The 15668-nt window shown below is 36.9% G+C and overlaps 1 pseudogene across 1 annotated transcript; it reads left to right on the forward strand.

Moving 5' to 3' along the window:
* The first annotated feature begins 1980 nt into the window (after window positions 1-1980).
* LOC309963919 (spermine synthase-like) lies at window positions 1981-3104 on the forward strand (annotated as a pseudogene). The gene has a single exon. The product of its transcript is annotated as a spermine synthase-like (transcript).
* The last annotated feature ends 12564 nt before the right edge of the window (window positions 3105-15668 follow it).

Here is a 15668-nt window from a genome sequence, read left to right on the forward strand (position 1 = left end):
TAATGTTCCTTTGATTAATTCAAAATCAACTGATGTAGGACCTTAACCACATCTGCAAAATTCCTTCACATTTGCTGTATTCTCTTGGGTAGAAACAAGTCACAGTTCCTGTCTACACTCAAGGGGATGGGATTAGACAAAGGTGTGGATATCATGAGCTGGGAAATTGGGGCTTTTGGGGGGAATCTTAGGGTTTATCTGCCATAAGAAGTATTTCTATTCCATACGTATGTCAGATGAGTGCTCATTATTGACCTATTAACAAACTACTCTGTTGTTTTATAGGGGAAAATAATTGTAATTATACAAGATTGAAACTTGTGTGTGAGCAATGGTAGGGAAATAGCAGGTGATCATTGCTTTCACCTCCTATTCATACGGCTTTAGAAGTAACTGAATTGTATAACCGAAGTAACTGGTGTCCTTTAAATATCATAGGTTTTTTTGTCTGTATTATGAATCTTTCATTTTGTATAAAACTTTTATCTTTCCAAGTGTTTTTTTATAAGTGTGCTCATGTGATTAACACTGATAGTTTGTCTATATGTTAAGTGTAAGAGGGACAATAATATTTTATCATGACTTAAAGATTTAAATATATATAAAATCAGTGAGTATCTAATTGTGATTGTCTGTGTGTACAATCACACAGGAAGCACACAAGTACCTTCCTGTGTGACTGGCACTGTGTTAAGTACTTTGTGTATTAGCAAATCAAATTTACACAACAACCATTTCAGCTAAGTAGTGCTATAACAAATTTTAAAGACAAGGAATCTCATGATTAGGTGAGTTAAGTAACTTGCCCATGGTCATATTGAGTCAAGATATAGGTAGAATCTGGGTTCAAGTTCAGGACTATCTGACTCTAGCTATCACCCGCATTCTTCATTATTGTACTATAGTAACTTGTGATGTATACTATTTTCTCCATTTTTTAGAAGAAGGAAATTGAGCTACTGTCTAAGGTTAAAGTGTCTTTCCCACTTGCTTGCAGACTACTTCAGGGCAAGGAGTCTACCTTGGTCACTTTTGCATCCTCATCCTAGCACACACTAGTCAACATGTGCTGAATGACTGAAGTTGACCAAAGTCAAGGCTTTAATCCATCTCTGCTTCTTTCGAGATTTTGTATTTTCCCCTTCTAATCAGTGCCCCGACCTTGCTCTTAAAGTAAAAAATGTCACCTTGAACAATCTGTAATTTATCCAGTGGATTAGGCTTCAAGTCTTTGAATCCTTGCTTTGCTAGCATGTTAAAGGAGTTGATGAATTTTGGGGAGAGACTTTTCTGGGGGAATAAACTATTTTGCGAGCACTTAGTAAGCACATTAACTCCTTGAGCCTGTGTGAATAGTACTTCAACTGAGCAAATGGTGCTCTAGTGGCCTCCATTCTAATGAATTTCCCAAAAATGGTTGACTCACCTCATCTGAAAAGATCATTTGGTGAAATGATTTGAGCCACTCAGTGGGAGAACTGATAAAAATGCAAAGTGATTGAAATGTAAGAAAAACATTATGAACTAAAGAGAGTGACCTTTTATGAAGTTCAAGTTCTTCTCTAAGGAAATTCAGCTATTAATCTAAAATTGTTGTACACATGGCTAAGAACAAGGTGCTAAACTCTTGCTTAGGGCATACAGTGTGATTACCTTAAATATGAGATAAAGAATGGTCATTTTAGTTAGTAAGTTTATTATTATTTTCATATTCTCTGTTATGGCTGTAATAACTATCCATTCTCAAGCAGAGAATTAAGGGGCTGAATTTACTAGTAGTCAAAAGCAACATTCTAATGTCAGATTTACAATGATAGACTTTTTTTTTTAATCAGTTTTGCATTCCAGTACACAGAACTATGCAAGATCTTTTTCTTTCAAACTTCCAACATGTCAAAAATATCCTCTTGGCACTCCCCGCCAGCTGCAGCCTGACACACCGCGCGGCCCCCCAGTCTCCCCGGCCCCCTCCCCCAGGCATGGCCCAGGGCCTCGCCTCACTATGGCAGCAGCACAGCACAGCACCCTTGACTTCATGCTCGGCACCAAAGCTGATGGTGAGACCATTCTGAAAGGCCTCCAGTCCATTTTCCAGGAGCAGGGGATGATGGGGTTGGTGCACACCTGGCAGGACCATGGCTATTTAGCGACCTACGTAAACAAAAACGGCAGCTTTGCCAATTTGAGAATTTACCCGCATGGATTGGTGTTGCTGGACCTTCAGAGTTACGACAGTGATGCGCAAGGCAAAGAAGCTGACAATCTTTTGAACAAAGTAGAAGAAAGAATGAAAGAATTGAGTCAGGACAGTACTGAGCGGGTGAAGCGATTACCACCCATAGTTCGAGGAGGGGCCATTGACAGATACTGGCCCACTGCAGATGGCCGCCTGGTTGAGTACGACATAGATGAAGTGGTGTATGATGAAGACTCACCTTACCAGAACATTAAAATTTTACACTCAAAACAATTCGGAAATATTCTCATCCTCAGTGAGGATGTTAATTTGGTGGAAAGTGATCTGGCGTATACCCGGGCCATCATGGGCAGGGGCAAAGAAGATTACACTGGCAAAGATGTACTGATTCTAGGAGGCGGAGATGGGGGCATATTATGTGAAATAGTCAAACTGAAACCAAAGATGGTCACTGTGGTAGAGATTGACCAAATGGTGATTGACGCATGTAAGAAATACATGCGAAAACCATGTGGTGATGTCCTAGACAATCTTAAAGGGGACTGCGATCAGGTTCTCAGAAGACTGTATCAGAAGACTGAATTCCAGTACTGAAGAGGTACACCAAAGAAGGGAGAGAGTTTGATTATGTGATTAATGATTTGACAGCTGTTCCAATCTCCACATCTCCGGAAGAAGATTCCACATGGGAGTTTCTCAGACTGATTCTTGACCTCTCAATGAAAGTATTGAAACAGGACGGGAAATATTTTACACAGGGGAACTGTGTCAATTTGACTGAAGCCCTGTCACTCTATGAAGAACAGCTGGGGCACCTGTATTGTCCTGTGGAATTCTTGAAGGAGATCGTCTGTGTCCCTTCATACTTGGAATTGTGGACACTGTTTGGAAGAAAGCTAAACCTTGAAAATCAATTTCCCCTAATCATGTGTGCTGCAAATAGCCTTCCTGACCTTCATATGCTGTACATGACGTCGAAAGGAGTCAGGCAATTAATTGTGAATTCCTTCAAGTTTCCTTTTTTAAATTATTTTTTAATTTAAAAATCAAATGGAAAATGTATATTTTGATGAACTAGAGTTATTTTTTTGAAGGATGATTAGACAGCACAGTGAAGGCTGCTAAATGCACTGAACCTCTAGAATGTGGTTTTTGTTTTTGTTTTTGTTTTTCTATGTGGGCTTTTTTTGTATCTGTTTTGGTAGACTTCAAATTTGATTGTTTGGAGGAATGAACATCATTGTTTTCTTCTGAAGGGAAGCTCTTGACGGGAGTTCCTTTTCCCCCCAAATTGACGTAGGTATTCAAATTTGGTGCTTATAAGGAAAGACTTTTAAAAATGAATAGCAATGCTTCGATTAAAATTACAAATGAGAAAAAAAAAAAATCCTCTTTCTTGGACTTCCCTGATGGAGCAGTGGTTGAGATCCCACATGCCGCGGAGCGGCTGGGCCCGTGAGCCATGGCCGCTGAGCCTTCACGTCCGGAGCCTGTGCTCCGCAATGGGAGAGGCCGCAACAGTGAGAGGCCCATGTACCACACACACACACAAAATCCTCTTTCTTTTCAAGGTCTTGAAAGCCATATGTACTTATCTTATTAGTATTATAGCACACATCCCAAATGCTCCTCACACCTCCTGCCCCAGCCCTAACTCTGGCTGTCTCTTCAGTTTACAGTAAAATTATAACGAATCCAAGCTACTTTGTTCATCTTCGCTGAAAATTATTTTTTGTTAAATGTTACCTAAATTAGCCAGAGTTTTTGTTCTCATTTATATACCTGAAGCTCTTGTAAGTTTCCTTCAAATTATTATTTAGCTACAAATGTGACCACTTTTGCCTGCTCCTTGGAATATTTTTCATTGGTTTCTTAGACAGAATAGTGCATTATCAGTGCTAGTGAATAAACACTCTGTGAGAATGAGGTGAGTCAGCATAATCACGTGCTACTTTACTGATGAGTAAGCCAAGGTAAAGAGAAGCAGTGATTCTCCCAGTGTCAAACGTGTCAGCAAAAAGAAAACTTAAAAACCTGAGCTCATGAATTGTCGTCCAATTGCTTAATGTTCTGAGCCAAAATACTTCTCTTTAACATCTAAAATGAGTTATTTCCACACATCTCTAAATACAGCAGTAGTTGAGTTAGAACCTGCTGTCTTTTTGTGGGACAGATTTTAACATGATTTTGATGCCAGTTATGTTGGTGCAACCTTCTCATCAGAAGAAATACTTCACATTAACAATCAAAACTTACATTCTACAATGTTTTTCTAACTCTTAGAAGCCATAGGTTTCTGAACAGACACACCAAAGGCTACCAAACTGTGTAGGGGAGTAAGGGGAGGAAAAAGAGAAGAGAATAAGGGGTAAGAGATCACATATTTTGTCCTTATACTCTTTCAATGAGAGATGCTCTTGAAGTTTTCGATATGAGAGTCTTCCATTGGATTTCTTTTGATGGAAGAACTCCTATGTTCAGAAAATATTTGAAAGCTAATGATGCATACTGAGGTATAATATTTTTTATATTTTATTCTGACATCTTAAAACGTTTATATTATTTGTATAGATCTAGAGACCATAGGGATCAAGGGGAATTCAATCTGTAGATTATAATGAAAATGGGACATGTTATAAGGGAGGATTTCTTATGAAAATATGCAACACTCCTTTAAAATTGCACTAACCAATATAGAGATGACCTATACAATTTTCAAATTTGAGCAGCCAGTAGAAAATAACCCCCAAAAGCCCTCTGCATGTTAGTATCCAGCCAACCGCGATTAAGGAAACCAGTGTTATTAAAAGGAAAGAACAGTTATAACTATAAATTAAGAAAATCATGCTGAAATCTGAGCCTTAGAGAGAAGATTGTAGTCATTCATTAAATCAATTCATCAATACCTAAAGGAATATTTATTGAGTCTTACTGTGGAACAAGTTGCTGTTCTAAGCTCTAGAGATAGAGCTTGAGCAAATATGCAACTGCTGGCTTTGTAGAGTTTAGGTTGTGTGGGGAGAGAGGGCAAAGCATTGGAAAGTGGAGAAGACAGACATTAAACATATAGTCCTTATAATAACTAGGTATATCATCAACATAAGCTCCAATATCAAGGAGTATATATCAAACAGCTTTCAAGGACCTTATAACATAACACAAATCTTGTAAACATGCACACAAAGACCAGTGCCTCAGAGACAAAGTTTATGAGGATTGTAGGCCTGGACTTTTCTCCTTCATCTGCCATAACCCTACCTTCACTTGGAATTGTACTGCCTATACTTGTTTGCCCCTCTAGTTTAATTCCTTACAGTGTGGTATATAGTCGATGAACTTTTGTTAAATACATGAATGAATTAATATGAAAAAAAATCAAAGTATATGCCCAGTCCCTCCTGATAAGTTAGTACTTTCCTAATGATTAATTAATTAGAATAATGTGCTGTTGCCTTTTTCATGCAAGCTATCAGGAAGCTTATACTGGCATTTTGGTTCAACCACTGGAATTTGGCTAATAAGATTTCTTTTAGCCTTTTTATTTTCCTCACCCTATTTACTTCTTGGCTTTTTTCCTTTTGTCCTGTATCGTATGATTTTGGCCTTACTCTTCCTGAATTTATTTAAGTAAGCTTAATTGAACAAATTTTGAAAGCAGACATGTTGAAAATCAATAATATTATTTAGGAAATTCAGATAGTGGAAAATAAAAACATTGAATTAGCACATATGTTTAATCCCCAAGCATATTTTCTTTTTCTTTGTCAGGAAATAAGTTGTAAATTTTAGTTTTGCAATGAGGGGAAAGGAACAAAAGATACAAATAATTGACTTATACATAAGCTTTCTTTTCCTGATTATAAAAACCAAAAAAAAAAACAATCATTACTGTGGAAAACATAATAAAAAAGGAAGAAAAGCAATACCATTTCTAAAATTTTTAGTGTATTTCCCTCTGGTTATGGAAAGAGAGAGATGCATATTTTGAACTTATATTGTTAATAGTTTGAGACAGGTTACTTTTCATTGGAATGTATCATAAACCTTGGCTAGAGCCTGTAAAACTTTTTTAAATATTACTTTTAGTGACTGCATCTCATCCTAGCTTACTGAACACTCTCCTATCATCATCTGTGTAAGTTGTTTTAGTTTTTTAATTGTGTATTCCTAGGATTGAAAACTTATGTACAATGATCTATCCAAATTTTTTTGCATCTTTTATTTCCTTTGGGATTCTCCTGGAATTAGAGGGCCAACATATAGGGTTTTTTTTTTTTTTTTTTTTTTTTGAAGATGAAGAAGGTAGTCCAGATGAAATATCTTTTTACATCTCTCTCATTGCCCTATAACTTGCCTATCCTAGGAACTGATTCACATTTGTCAAAACCTAAAGCAACTGACCTCAGATATGATCAAACTAATGAAAAGAAACACGGCACCACCATTATCTTTTTTTTAGAATGCTGTGCTTTCATTAGGAAACTCTTAGGTTGTGCCAGCATTAGTTCTTACAACAGCAGTGTGTTGATAAATCATATTTAGCATAAGGTTAACATCTCCCAACACACACATTGGCCTTTTTCATATGTGTTAACACTGTGTGAACTCCATTTATTGAGTGTCTTCTCTGTTTAGAGAGCTGGAGAATTTAAGGCATTTTAAATGTTCAGTGTTGTACTGTACCATCATTTATGTACTTGTTTCACATCTTTATTTAAGACTGTCCCGGGGTGTTGCCAACTCATTCATTTTTATTTTAGTCACTTAAATATTTATTTACCTCCCAAATTGTACTGGGAACTTTTCTATGTACTAGGTATATAGCTATGGAAAAAAAAAAAAGTTAATTCTGTTAAAGTGTTTGAAGATTTTGTATAAAAAAGTTACTCAAACAAGCAATTTAAAAAATTAATTATAGAACATAATAAATAATACCCTTTGGAGGATAAGAAAAAAGTAATAGAATAGTAGAAATACTAATGAAATTGATGATGAAATATTACATCTCCTGTGACTAATAAAGCCAGCAACAGTTCTATTTTGAAACAAAAAAAGATTGTCTAGAGTCTATAAGGTCTTGCAGAAGTCACCCAGGATCATGAGAATAATGACATTGTCAGTGATACAATAATATTTTATTCAAAGTTTCCTCACTCAGGCTGTTGGTAAATAGATAACATAATGTTTAAAAGACCCATAATTAGAATAAAAAAATATATTGTGAAACCTTTTTTGTAGTGCTCTACAGAATATAATTGCTGCTCTAATTTTCATGATGGTGCACGTGTTTTGAACACCTCACTTCACTATGCAATAGAATTTTAATTTTTCAGAATTTAATTATTCTGATTGTTTAGTCTAGTAAGTTAGACCAGGAGGTATTATGATGAAAATCTGTGATAGACATGGGGATGCACTACCCAGATCTCATTTCAAGGAAGAACTTGCTGCCCAGCTACACAGAGAGAAGTCAGGAGATAGCCTTCAGCTTTCTGCAACTTCTGGGTCTGCCTCAGCTGCAAAGACCACTTTCCTCAAGGGCAAGCCCACCCCAAGGCCACCTGCCTCCAGTGACTGAGTGAGATGATATACAGGCTCTGCTTTTTCAACCAGAAGTGAGACTCCCTCCAAAGCTCGCTGTATGGCTGGCTGAGGCACATTACAGTTTGACTTGTTTCTCTCACTAATCCTGCTTCCGCCCAAGCCCTTCACCAGTTTCGATCTCCTATAAACATCTTGCACCTGAAACTCCATATCAGCTGTGCTTCCAGAGAACTCAGCCTGGGACAGTGACTGACCTAAGTTTTAAATGAACATCTTAACATGACACAGCAGTCTAAGGTAGATGTCTGAACCCCCATGCAGTAGGAGCAGTTTCTGAACCACCTCAAAGGCCTTGATATACTAGAATTGCATCACAAAGAAAACACCCATTGCAAAGGGTGCATTACAGGGATCAAATACAACTTTCTGAATTTTATAAAAGCTTACAGAGTGGGATAATTTCTGTATCCCATAAAATGGCACATGTAAAATGCTCACCTGAGTCCTGAACATGAGAAGTTATTTCAATCACTCAGTAACTAATTCTGGGTTTCAGGCCCTGCCTCTAGTACTTACTAAGGATGCAAAGGTAAATGTTAGGCCATTCAAGGGAAGAATCCATACACAGGTAACAAGAGTAAAGGTTATGTGGGTGCCCAGTATGTGTTAAAAACTGAATAGCAAATAAATAAATAAACAACAAACAAACCTGAATAGCAGAGAACTGTGAAGGAGAAATTAATGTCCCCTAAGGTTTCGAGTTTCTGTGCTAAAGGATATAGCTAGAAAGGAGCCCTACCAAGCAGAAGTCACAAAAGGATAATAAGAATAATACATGGTGTCATATCTGCAGATTACTAAGGATTACTTCACAATTTTTTTCAATTTACACAATTCTTTCTCCCATGAGACTTGTTCTCCTCAAACATAAGCACATTACAAAATAATCATTTAAATAAGTCACTCTGGAGTCTTGCTGACACAGGAGAGGATTTGTGTAAAGTTTCAAACTGTCCTTTTTTATTCCTGATAGGACACACTAATGGGCCAGTGTTGTGTCTTAAGAAGCCTAAATCCATTCACAGGCATAAAAAGTGTAAATGCCAGATCCAGATGAGACATGGGAGTGTTTGGGGGAATTTGTAGATTGGCAAAGACTTAGAACATATAGCCACTGTCCAGGACCAGCTACATAAATTGCAGGGCCCAGTACAAATTGAAAATTCTCCATGTTCAAAAATGGTTAGGATTTCATGACAGCAACCGGATAACATTAAACCAAATGTGGAGTCTTGTGCAGTACATAGAAAAAATAAAGCAGCATTGCCACTACCCTTCTCACTCAGTGGTGGAGAGGCCAGGTTTGTTTTGTCTGCATGCTATAACTGACATAGAATAAGCACTCAACAAATATTTGCTAAGTGAATAAATTAAAATGCTGACTACAATTTATCTTTTACCTGTCACACACAACCAATTAGTGAAAGGGGGTCTCTTTAGATAGCATCATCCTCCTAATGATACCTGAATTTTCCATGGTGCTTTAGACAGTGCTTGTGGCCCTCAAGTTCCCCTGGTCCAGTCTGTTCTGATCTGATCTTGCTTTGTTTTGTAACCAAATCAGAAAAAAATTGTGTGTGTGTGTGTGTGTGTGTGTGTGTGTGTATATATATATATGTTTATATATAAACAAAGTATTTTGGCCAGTTATGAAAATACATGCACTACAAAATAAAATAGAAATATTAACAACCTTAGAATTAGAATAATATAGATGGAAACATAAGACCAGAGAAAAAAGTAATATGCAAGCATAGTCCATAAGAGCCTATGTAGTAAATAACTAGTATACATACTTGACTGAGATTCCCAAAAATCAAAACAAAGAAATATATGATTAACTTCAAAATTCTCATAGTTTATAGGAACAAAGTTGTAATAATTATATTGAATAAGCAGGACTTGTAAGTTCACTTGTAAGCAACATGTTGTTTTCTTTTGTTTCTTTTTTTTTTTCCTGTGGGGCAATTTCTTTCTCTTCCCCTGAATGAAATTTGGGACAAGTCTCATTAATTTTGAATCACTACCAGGTCATAAAAAGTCCCCCAGTCAGTAATTTAAAGGACTAATCGAGCAATTGAAATGCCTAAAGGAATCAATATGTCAAATTTTCCCAAAGTTAAAGCTACTCCTCTCACTAATTGTGCAAACCGTAGGTCAGCTCCACACTGTGGAAAAGAAGGCATGGTTGGCTTCTGCTCTCTTTCTCTGCCGTGTGTGTGTGTGTGTGTGTGTGTGTGTGTGTGTGTGTGTGTGTGTGTGTTTCTATTCTTCATCGTGCTAACAATGGTCATTGATTCTTCCACACAGTTTTTCCCTTAGACCCAGGAATGGGAGCTCTTACTCTGGATCCTGTGCTTTACAGAGTCCCATTATTGGCTATCTCCTAGTCTTGTCCAGCCACATGGGACAGAGAGATTATCCAGAGCAAGGAGGAATACTGTTTATGAACCAGCATTCTCTAGCCTCACTATGCTAGAAGTATGCAGGACCCTGTTATTCTTTGCCCAAATGATGCCAAGCCTGATCCCATGGTCTGTGCAGGGCTCTTCCCTAGGGGTAGCCCTCCTAAGAGGGCTGCTCTGCTGCTGTGATCACACCTTAGATTAGGGGGTGGCTGCGGTCCAGTTGCCTGTAGCAGTGAGGATGAAAGATGGACGTTTGGTCTTGGGTATTTGTATGTGTATTTGTGAGATTCCTCATGGTGCTGAAAGGAGCTGGGGTCAGATGAGAAGAGAGACAGACTATATGCTTTCCCAATACATCAGGAGACCAACGGTGGGCTTTCTATATTCTGCCAGTTTCTAGCAATGGACTAAAAGGATATTAAGTATTCTAAATTCAACTCTGGTCCCTCATATATTTAAGAATGTATATTTGTCAGTTAAAATAACAGAACATATTTTATCTAAGAGCTTTTTCCTTTAATTCATAGAAAATTCTTTAGACATATGATGTTTCTTGGAACCCTTAAATATTAGAGGTAAATCTAGTTTGAGGATCTGTTGAGGTACGGATGCTGGACAAAAGGAGAGAAGGACAAAGAATTTCTTACTTGACTAAAGCTGTAGTTATGTGTCAAGCTCTCTGAGTCTCACAGGTGTTTTAAAATGATTCATTTTCTTGTGGGACATTTTGTGGGTTTTCAGAACCCTTGCATTGCTGGAGAAGGGACATATGTATTATAGTCAGTATATTTATTCTTTCATTCAAGAAATATCTAAGTTACCTTGCTCCTTGCCCCCTATGCAATACTTTGGGTCAGTCTCTAAGACAGCCCCATACCAGCTTTCTATGGTATGTAGTCTACATCTGGTCCACAGGAAGCTTTCATATATAATTTGCTCTGACAACATCTGGCCTGACATGGCCATCTCTCTGTTGTTCTATTGTGAGAATGATTAGCCTTCCAGTCTCTTATCCTTGAGACTTCCTAGGCTTGTTAGGGTATCAGTTGACTTTTGCTTCCACATTTCAGGGGAAACATTATACTTTCTCCAAAAGGTCTCCTTAAAGTTTTTCTATTTTGAATAGAAATGAGAGGAGAAACCCACTTATGGGATGGGGTCACACAAAACCAACTTTCTTCAAAGAATCACCCGTTAACATCCTACTTCCCAACTTGTGATGAAGAAGCTCAGAGTTGCAGGACAGGTTTTCCACAGACTTATTTTGCAAGTCATTCACAGTGGTCTTGTACTTCAATTTAGTATATGGCATATATCACTTTGGGGGCTTCACTTGACACCGAGAATAAAATGGTTGCACTTTAATTAACATTCTTTTACAAATGCATATGATTTATTTTTCAGGAGAAACAAAGCTTTATTTCCTGATACTTAGATCTAAAGATATTTGTAACTAAAGTCTTTATATAAAGGATCTTACATATAATAAATAACAATGATAATGATAACTAAAATTTAACTACATGCGTAAGGCAAAGTGCAAGTCAGAAGAAATTCTGAGAAGGCCATATATGTAACCTAGAGTATGTAAAGGAGGGATTATTTTATCAGGGATGGTTCTGGGGAGTCAGTAAAATCTTGTAAATTTATGTGTATTTTTATGAAGAAAAGATCCTTTGCTTACTGTTATTCTCATAAAGTCAGTCACACCAAAATGGTTTAGAAAATTGACTAAGAGGGTAACAAGATTAGTATCACTTATACAAATTATGGGACTTCACCATAATTCTCCCCAGATGAAATGGACATCAGTAAAAATGGTTGAAAGATCAAGAGATGTCAGAATTGGTTAGGGCTAAGTTTTTGTCTCTTTTTCTAAAGTGATTTTGCTCTTCAGATTCACTTGTGAAAGTTATTAAAATTTTGAATGCTCAGTGCTGTGCAGAACCACTAGATCAGGATTTACGGTATCCTGGGAATCTGCCAGCCAGCACTCAAGCTCTCTGTCTCTCTCTTACCTTTTTTCAAGTTTTCTAGTTGATTTTGGTAAATGCACGGGTTGGATTACACTCCTTTAGAGCCCTTGTTCTCATCTGGGTATGGTGGGTAAAATGAAACACAATTCTCAAAACACCTGTAGAGGTTTATCAAGTGAAACATATCAATCCCCTCCTCTCCACGTAAAGATGAAAATGGCACTCCAAGGATATCAGTTAGGGGACAATAATAAAAATTCACATCAGAGATTATAGAGACATAAGTCAGGACAATGACAATGGGAAAAGGGATATGGATTCAAGAATTTTATCCTTAGTGTTATTAACCACAGAGATTGCTATTTCATGATTCATAAAATCCCATTATATGACCCTAACACCAGATATAATGGGTTCTAACCACATAGAATATTTGAAAGTATACATTTACCTTGAAACTTCCTACATCTGTGAATTTAAAGGAATATTTTCATCAGCATTAAAATTTTTTGAACTCCATTTTGAAATGTCTACTTAAACATATATTTACCATACAAATTTCTAGCCTTACACATTAACTACTTAAACTTTTTATTTTGTACATTTTAACACCATATTTCAGTATTTTTGGACACTATGTACTTTGTAAAAAGTCTTCTTTTCATGTATTCAGATACTCACTTCCATGAAGACATCAGATGGTTTTCCTACTAATGATTATTAGTGATTCTACTCAGAGATTATAATAGGCATGGTATAATTAACTTGACTATATTTAAAATGGTACAGTTAGAATAATATTGGAAACTCCTCCTCCCTTTATTTCAATAACATTTTCATTCATCTCTCCCATCTTATGTCAGATTGAAGTCTTTCTCCTAAAATAGCATTGATTCGACCAGTTGTTGGAAACCTATTCATGGTCTTCAAAGTGTACAAAACTCCCCTTGAAAAAACTGCTTCAGAACTTTGCTCCATATGCCATGGACATATATATATTTTCAAACCAAGTAGTTCTTAACTATATATGAAAATCGGTTTCATACAGATGTATCCATCATAAGCAAGTATAATATGGAAGCATGGTGTTTGCTTTCTTGTTGTTTTATCACCCTGGAAAATAAAATGGGTTATTGGAAGAATTGGGTAAATACTTCTTAGATAAGCAATTCAATTGCCATTAGAAATAGAGGACTAACTAGAGGAAAATACATCTTGATAAAAGAAAAAACTCTAGCAGTTCATTAGATGGGCATTAAGTGCATATGTGTCATAATGATATAAACTCTGAAGTTCTCCATTTTTTGCTCTTCCATAATTAGCCACGCTCACTTCCTGATTTTGTCCTAGTTGGGGGAGAAGGGTAAATTGCATGATTTAAGATGTTATTCTTTCCTCTAATTCTTATAAACACACATACTTGGCAGTTGTAGAGATACATGGTGTGGTTCTCTGGGTTGTTCTACTTGCCCAGTGGGAGTGGTTGGCTTCACGCAGAGAACAGGTTACTGGAACACTAACTTTTCCAAATGATACCACTGAAATCCTAGAATGGGTGTGGACTGAGCCAAGAAATCATGATTCTCTCTAGTTAAATATTTCATGCCTGATCTGTTGTAGCTCATTCTATGGAAAAAAGAAAATAAACTTTATTTCTATGTCAAGCTTCTCTTACTTCTTAGGAAAGCATTTCAGATACTTGCTCCTCAGCTTGCAATATTTGAAATACGAATTCCGAATTTGTGGCTTATCAATAAAAACACATTGACTTTCACAGAGGTTGTCTGGTGAATTCTAGTACAGAAGTAGAAACATTTACTTACATTGTGTTCACAGCTGATAAACTGCAGTTGCTAACCGTTTGTTAATTAAATCTTAGTTAAGCTTTGTCCTTCCTGCTTAGAAACGGGAACTCAACAGTTGAGGCTTCAATTTGCATGCATCAGTCAACACAAATACTGAACAAAGTGCTTGTTTAGGTAATAAGATAAGGAGGTGCCCTCTCCACATTTCAGCTCTAACTGCCTCAGAGGCAGCATTTCCCAAGATTCCCAGCTGCTGCTTGTTCAGGCAGCTCTGTGGTTTGCGCTGCATATTAATTTCTGTTCAACACGGGAATTCAATTTGTACTGTACATTTCATTTCTTCACAGATTTAGATTTGTTTCATGTTCTCTGCTTTTAATTAACTCTCTGGCACAGCTGCTGGACAGGATAGAAAAACTCATTGCTCTCCCTGTGTTATGAGTATACCACCAATCATTTGCCACTTAGATGGTGGTGCAGAAGCTATCAGTTTCTATGGCAACCAGAGCCGTGGTGATTGATTCCTTGCCAGTATGGCATCACCACAGGGAGTGCAGCTTGTGACTTTTCTATGCTCACAACATCCATCTAATTAAAACAGGATTATGGCATCATCCCAATATATGTTCGACAACTACACTACAATCCATTTATGTAAATGTCAACATTATTAAATACAGTGGTCATAGTGTTTATGAAGAAATACTTGTTTTAGTCTTTGGTTTGTACATTGGAAAGCAAATGCCCAACTACCTGGTTTTGGCTATTATAGTCTCTTAAATGGTAGCCTTCAACTGGCACAGTCATTTTGTATTTGAAAATCATATGAAGCAAAACCAAATGATTACATTTTGATTGATGCAATGCTAGCTAACTCTAGAATGCTATACTAAGCCTGACTTGAAAATTGGTTAATTAATTTATTGCATATGTATTATTTATTCATCAAAAGCTTTTTAATTCACACGATTGATTTTTTTCTTCAGGGACTTCTCTTGAGAGCAGATATTTCCTTCTGCTCTCATGATTTCCTTCTTACAGAGGATTCCTCAAGTCCTCTAACAGTACCCGGGATTTGGGGAAGCCTCACCTATCAGGTGAGATGTAAGATGGAGTATTCACAGTTGTGCACGGAGGCTCCAGATGAAAAAGGCAGCTCAGGGGTTTCATGAAGGGCTAAATGGGGAGACAAACCCTTTAGAGAACTGTGAGATGCGTATGCAAAATAAAAAGGAAGGACAGAGGGTGACAGATCTGTTAGAAATGTTGTTTTGTACATCAGAGTTTTTGCTAGATAAGGCTGACAAAATACTCTGTTAACATGAAAAATGACAGTCTGCACCATCTCATAGCTTCATGTCTCTGTGCATTTCATTTTCCAATGCATTGGTATGTTACAGAAGCTACTACTATGACATATATAAGTATGTGCTGTATACTATGTATAGTTGCTGTCAAAACTCTATTCATTTTACAGATTTTTTCCCCTTGCCTTCACTTATGTTATATGCAGAGATTGCACATTCAAATGATACTGTCAGAAGTACTTCTGGGTTAAATTTTAATTGTTAGTACTCTACTTTCCAAAAGTTTCATGACATTTCAAAGTTCTCATGAATTGACAGTAAAATTACTCCCAAAGCAGGAAATTAATAAAATGACAAAAAACATATAAAAC

This window comes from Leucopleurus acutus (assembly GCF_964270905.1).
Source record: "Leucopleurus acutus genome assembly, chromosome: 7".
Taxonomy (NCBI): Eukaryota; Metazoa; Chordata; class Mammalia; order Artiodactyla; family Delphinidae; genus Leucopleurus; species Leucopleurus acutus.